The sequence below is a fragment of the Neomonachus schauinslandi genome, chromosome 2, assembly GCF_002201575.2.
Source record: "Neomonachus schauinslandi chromosome 2, ASM220157v2, whole genome shotgun sequence".
Taxonomy (NCBI): Eukaryota; Metazoa; Chordata; class Mammalia; order Carnivora; family Phocidae; genus Neomonachus; species Neomonachus schauinslandi.
This window is the reverse complement of record NC_058404.1, coordinates 137360366-137367401: the sequence shown is the minus strand read 5'-3', so window position 1 is coordinate 137367401 and position 7036 is coordinate 137360366.

Here is a 7036-nt window from a genome sequence, read left to right as displayed (position 1 = left end):
TGAGATCAAAGGTCCTCCTTTAGAATAAAACATTGCACGTTAAGAAGTCCCAGAGACTTTAGTGATATTAAGCACATCACTCTTCTAAAACTCAAAATAATAGTAGAAATTTGAGGGGCTCCTGGTTGACTCAGTCGGTGGAGCATGCGACTCTTGATCTTGGGGTTGTGAATTCAAGCCCCACATTGGGCATAGAGCCTACTTAAAAAAAAAAAAAGTGGAAATTTGACTTCTGAAAGATAGAATGATCTGCTGGCATTTCCAGCCCAAATTCTCACTCTTCACTTCATGAAGAAAGACCTAGCCATCCCTGGTGAGCACTCCCAGAAAAACTGCTGGGTAAGTTATCTTACACACCAACCCCCAGACATTCTTCTTTTCTTCCCTTGCATCCCAGAAATGCTGTATTATTCACTTGCTCTGTGCTGTATCCAGAGCATTTTTTCCCGATTCACTTGCCTATGAAAATTTAAGTGTCCCATCTTTTATTTTCCTAACATCCTCTACCTTCCACAGCCTAGAGTCCCCTTTACAGAAACAGATTCCCACAGCCCCACCTTGCTCCAGCCATTTCTTCACAATCCAAATATTATCCCTACCAACTGACTCTCATTTTCTAATCAGGTATCTCCCAACTGTTGGCTTAGCAAGACAGACTTAGACAAAGCAATTTAAATTAAATATGTGTTTGACTCATATTCTCTTTAACTTTCTAATTGTTTAAGATTACTTCTTTTTAAAATAAAAATAATATGTATACATTATAGAAAATTGAGAGTATGTGGAATATATATGCAATGGAATACTACTCACCCATAAAAAGAATGAAATCTTGTCATTGGTAATGACGTGGATGGAGCTAGAGTGTATGATGCTAAGTGAAATACATCAGTCAGAGAAAAACAAATACCATATGATTTCACCGATATGTGGAATTTAAGAAACAAAGCAAACAAACAAATGGGATAAAAAAAAGAGAGAGAGGGAGAGACAAACCAAGAAACAGACTCTTAACTATGAGAAAACAAACTGATGGTTATCAAGGAGGAGGTGGGTGGGGGGATGGGTGAAGGTAGGTGATGGGATTAAAGAGTGTACTTGTGATGAGCACAGGGTGATGTATGGAAGTGTTGAATTACTATACTGTACATCTGAAACTAATATAACACTGTATGTTAACTAACTGGAATTTAAATAAAAACTTTAAAAAAAGGAGCACCTGGGTGGCTCTCTCTCTCTTGCTCTCTCTCTCTCTCTCAGGTAAATAAATAAAATCTTAAAAAAAAAAAAAAGACAGAAACAGCCCATAAATACAGAGAACAAACTGATGGTTGCCAGAGAGGAAGGGGTGGGGGGACGGGCAAAATTGGTGAAGAGGAGTAGGGGGTACAGGCTTCTGGTTGTGGAATGAGTAAGTCATGGGGATGAAAGACACAGCATAGGGAATAGAGTCAATAGTATTGTAATAGTGTTGTATGTGACAGGTGGTAGCTATACTTGTGAGCATAGTATAGTGTATAGACTTGTCCAATCACTATGTTGTTCACCTAAAACTAATGTTTTAACATTGTGTGTCAATTATAATTTTTTTAAAAAAGAAATGTCATCCATGTAACAATTTGTAGTAAAGAAATTGTAGCAAGATGACCTCACAAGAAGTTCTTGAACTCCCTTCCTCTTGTGGACACACCAAATCTATAGCTACATATGAAATAATTCCCTCTGAAAAAGACCTGAAACCTAGCTAAATAGCTTCTTTACAGCAAACATTAAAAAGGCCACACTGAGAAGGGTAGGAGAGGCAAGGATGCAGTTTTGCCAAAATCCCCACCTCTACAATGGGGACAGATCTCACAAACCTGGAGCTTCTCCCTGAGACACACGGGGTTTATGTTCCACATCAGGCACCCCAACCCTTGAGGCTTGCAACAGAGAGACAAATCCCCAAAATGTCTGGCTTTGAAAATCAATGCAGTTTAGGTCCAGAAGACTCAAAGGGATATAGGGAACTGAGATACTTCTCTTAAAGGGCTTGTGCACAAGGACAAGCACAAAAGCAGCAGTTTGAAAAGCACTTAGACTATATGTGAAGGAGATTGATTTGTTAATCTTAAAGCATCTGCCAGAGGAGCAGAGTTCTGTTGGGACTCTCTCTGGGGCCTTACATGCTGACAGGCACCATTTTTGTGTTCTCGTATCTTAATAAGGCTTGTGGTCATGCCCTAGCCATATACTCTCCCAGGTCCCTCTGAAAACTGGCAGGCACATGCAGTCCACACGGGGGTTGCTCCTTATCATCTGGCTCTGGTGGCTGTGGTGGTGGGGGGCGCATGCCTCCCTAGATCCCATGGGACTATAACAATCAAAGAGACAATTCTTGGGGCACCTGGGTGGTGCAGTTGGTTAAGTGTCTGACTCTTGGTTTCAGCTCAGGTCATGATCTCAGGGTCGTGAGATAGGGCCCCGTATCAGGCTCCATGCTCAGCACGGAGTCTACTTCAGATTCTCTCTCCCTCTCCCTCTGCCCCTCCTGCTCATGCTCTCTCTCAATCTCTCTCTCTCTCTTTAAAATAAATAAATCAATCTTTTAAAAAAAAAGAGAGAGAGAGAGAGAGACAATTCTTGACATGATGCCACCCCTTGGGCACTACACATAGCAGACTGAAACACATCCCCAGTCTTTCTGTTAAAAATGCCTATTTACAGGGTGCCTGGCTAGCTCAATTGGTGGAGCAAGTGACTCTTGAGCTCAAGGTTGTGACTTCAAGCCCCACACTGAGTGTAGAAATTACTTAAAAAATAAAATCTTTTTTTTTTTTAAAGGCCTATTTACTTGATTGGAGCTTTAGCTTGGGGGGCAGAATTCAGGTTTGCCACATATCTAGATGCTAGGGAGGGGCTCTCAGGAAAGATAGGCCAGGGGACGCCATATGTGTGTTCTCCCCAGCCCTGCTATAGTTTGCTGGTACCTCCCAGAAAGGAACTTATAAACTTGTCTGAAGCCCCAATTCTTGCAACTGTCAACTCCAGATCCCTGGTCTGGAGGCCAGCAGGCTTTATGATTGGGGTCCCATAGGACTGTACATATTTGGTTTAAACCTGCTGCCTAAGGCTCTGGTTTCCAACCAATTTGAAACTAGATGCTGACTGAAATCCCTTCTTTTAGAACACCCTCAACAACTGGGCCCTATCAAGAATAAATCAGGTCGGGCGCCTGGGTGGCTCAGTTGGTTAAGTGACTGCCTTCGGCTCAGGTCATGATCCTGGAGTCCCTGGATCGAGTCCCACATCGGGCTCCCTGCTCAGCAGGGAGCCTGCTTCTCCCTCTGACCCTCCCCCCTCTCATGTGCTCTCTCTCATTCTCTCTCTCTCAAATAAATAAATAAAATCTTTAAAAAAATTTTTTTAAAAATTAAAAAAAAAGAATAAATCAGGTCTTCAAGAGACAACCAAGAGCTAGGGTGAGGTTGAACAATAAGGTTCATCTGCTATACAAGGCCATCCTTCAAAATTGGGGGTGGTAGCTGTTTTGCCTAATACATTGAAACAAACACAGGGTGGGGGCTCCTGGATGGCTCAGTTGGTTGAGCATCCAACTCTTGATTTCAGCTCAGGTTGTGGTCTCAGCATCATGGGATTGAGCCCTGCATTGGGCTCCATGCTCAGCACACAGAGTCTGCTTGTCCCTCTCCCTCTTCTCCTCCCCCTGCTTGAACTTGCTCTCTCTCTCATATAAAATAGTCAAATAAATAAAATTTTTTTAAAAAAATAGAGAGTCAAACAAAATGAGGAAACAAAGGAATATGTTCCAAACAAAAGAACAAGATGAAACCTCAGGAAAAAAACAAAAAACCCTTAATGAAATGGAGACAAGAAATTTACCTGATAGGGATACCTGGGTGGCTCAGTCAGTTAAGTGTCTGCCTTTGGCTCAGGTCATGATCTCAGCATCTTGGGATGGGGTCCCACACTGGGCTCCTTGCTCAGTGGGGAGCCTGCTTCTCCCTCTGCCTGCCGCTCCCCCTGTTTGTGCTCGCTCTCTCTCCAACAAATAAATACATAAATAAATAAAATCTTTAAAAAAAAAAAAGAAATTTACCTGATAAAGAGTTCAAAGTAATTGTCATAAAGATGCTACTGAACTTATGAAAAGAATGGATGAAATAGAGATAACTTCAACAAAGAGATAGAACACATAAGAAAGTACCAAACAGAAATCACAGAGCTGAAGAATACAATAACTGACCTGAAAAATACACTAGAGGAGTTCTACAGCAGACTAGATGAAGCAGAAAGTGATCAGGGCAGTGGAAATTCAGGACAGTGGAACAGGGCAGTGGAACTCACATAAACAGAGCAGAAAAAAAAATTTTTTTTTAAGTGACGATAGCTTAAGGGACCTATGGGACAACATCAAGCAGAACAACATTCACATTATGGGATTCCCAGAAGGAGAAGGGAAACAGACATACAGATCCAGGAAGTCCAGAGAGTTTCGAAGAAGATAAACCCAAAAAGATCCACACCCAGACACATTATAATGGAAATATCAAAAGTTAAAGAGAGAATCGTAAAAGCAGCAAGAGAAAAATAAATTGTTACATATAAGGGAACCCCTATAAGTCTATCAGCAGATTTTTCAACAGAAACTTTGCAGGTCAGAAGAGAGTGCCACAATAAATTCAAAGTTCTGAAAGGAAAAAAATGCCCAACCAAGAACACTTTCCTGGCAAGGTAATCATTCAGAATTGAAGGAGCAATGAAAAGTTTTCTAACAAGCAATAGCTAAAAGTGTTTATCACCACCAAACCAGCCATACAAGAAATATTAAAGGGACTTCATTAAGCTGAAAAAGAAGGGCATTAATTATTAACAAGAAAACTTAGGAAAGTATAAATCTCACTGGTAAAAGAAAAGATACAGTAAAGGTAGTGGATTAATCACTTATAAAGCTAGTATGAAGGTTAAAAGAAAAAAAGTAGTAAAAATACTGTAACTACAATAATCAATTAAGGAATACACAAAATAAAAAGATGTAAAATGTGACATCAGAAACATAAAATTAAGGAAGTGGTAGTAAAAGTGCAGAGTTTTAGTATGCATTCAAACTTAAGTTGCTATCAACTTAAAATAGACTGACATATATAAGCTGTTATATGTGAGCCCCTTGGTAACCACAAAGCAAAAACCTATAGTAGATACACAGAAGATAATAAGAAAGAAATGTAAGCATCACAGTAAGAAAACTATCAAAACACAAGGGAAGATAGCAAGAAAAGAAGAAAGAAAGAAAGGAAGAAAGAAAGAAAGAAAGAGAAAGAGGAACTACAAATGAGCCAGAAAACAATTAACAAAATGGTAATAAGTACTTAACTATCAATAATTACTTTAAATGTTAAATGGTCTAAATTCGCAATCAAAAAAACATAGAGTGCCTGAATGGATAAAAAACAAGAACAACCTATGTGCTGCCTACCAGGGACTCACTTCAGATGTAAGGACACACACAGACCGAAAGTGAAGAGATGGATGGAAACAAAAAGAAAGTTGGGGGACTTATATCAAATAAAATAGACTTTAAAATAAAGACTAATAAAAGACAAAGATAGGCATTACATAATGATAAGGGGGTCAATCCAACAAGAGGACATAACATTTGCAAATATGCACCCAACATAGTAGCACCTAAATATATAAAGCAAATATGAACAGACCTAAAGGAAGAAATTATCTGCAATAAAATAGTAGCAGGGGACTTTAATACCCCACTTACATCAGTAGATATATCCTCCAGATAGAAAAATCAATAAGGAAGTGTAAACCTTAAAAGACACATTAAACTTGGGGCACCTGGGTGGCTTAGTCAGTTAAGTTTCCAACTCTTGATTTTGGCTTGGATCATGATCTCAGGGTGGTGGGATCGGGCCCCAGATCATTCTCTGCTCTCAGCAGGGAGTCTGCTAGAGATTTTCTCTCCCTCTACCCCCACCCACACTTGCGTGTGTGCTCTCTCTCTCAAATAAATAAATAAATCTTAAAAAAAAAAAAAAACACGTTAAACCAGACAGACTTAATAGAGACATACAGAACATTCCATCCGAAAGCAGTAGAATACACATTCTTCTCAAGTGCACAGGAAACATTCTTCAGGATAGATAATATGTTAACTCACAAAACAAGCATCAATGAATTGAAGAAGTTTGAAATCATATCAAACATCTTTTCCAACCACAGTGGTACGAAACCTGAAATCAATTACAAGAGAAAAACTGGAAAAATCACAAATAGGTAAAGACTAAACATGCTACTGAACAACCAATGGGTCAATGAAGAAATCAAAGGAGAAATCAAAAACTATTTGAAACAAATGAAAATGGAAATACAACAAATACAAAGGTTCATAAGAAACGACTATGAACGGGACGCCTGGGTGGCTCAATTGGTTGAGTGTTTGCTTTCGGCTCGGGTCGTGATCTCGGGGTCCTGGGATCGAGCCCCACATCGGGCTCCCTGCTCAGCGGGGAGCCTGCTTCTCCCCCTGCCTGCCACTCCCCCTGTTTGTGCTCTCTCTCCCTCTGAGAAATAAATAAAATATTTAAAAAAAGAAACTACTATGAACAATTATACTAGACTACACAGAAATTAACTCAAATTGGATTAAAGGCATGAACATAAGACCTAAAGCCATAAAACTTCTAGAAAAAAAGAAAACATGGATAGTAAACTCTTTGGCATTGGTCTTGGCAATAATTTTTGGATTTCACACCAAAATCAAAGGCAACAAAGAAAAAATAAACAAGTGAAACTACATCAAACTTAAATCTTCTGCACAGCAAAGGAAACCATTAACAAAATGAAAAGGTGGCCTACTGAATAGAAGAAAATATTTGCAAATCATGAATCTGATAAAGGGTTAATATACAAAATATAGAAGTCATACAATTCAATAGCAAAAAACCCCCTCGCAATCTGATTTAAAAATGTGCAGAAGAGGGGCGCCTGGGTGGCTCAGTCGTTAAGCGTCTGCCTTCGGCTC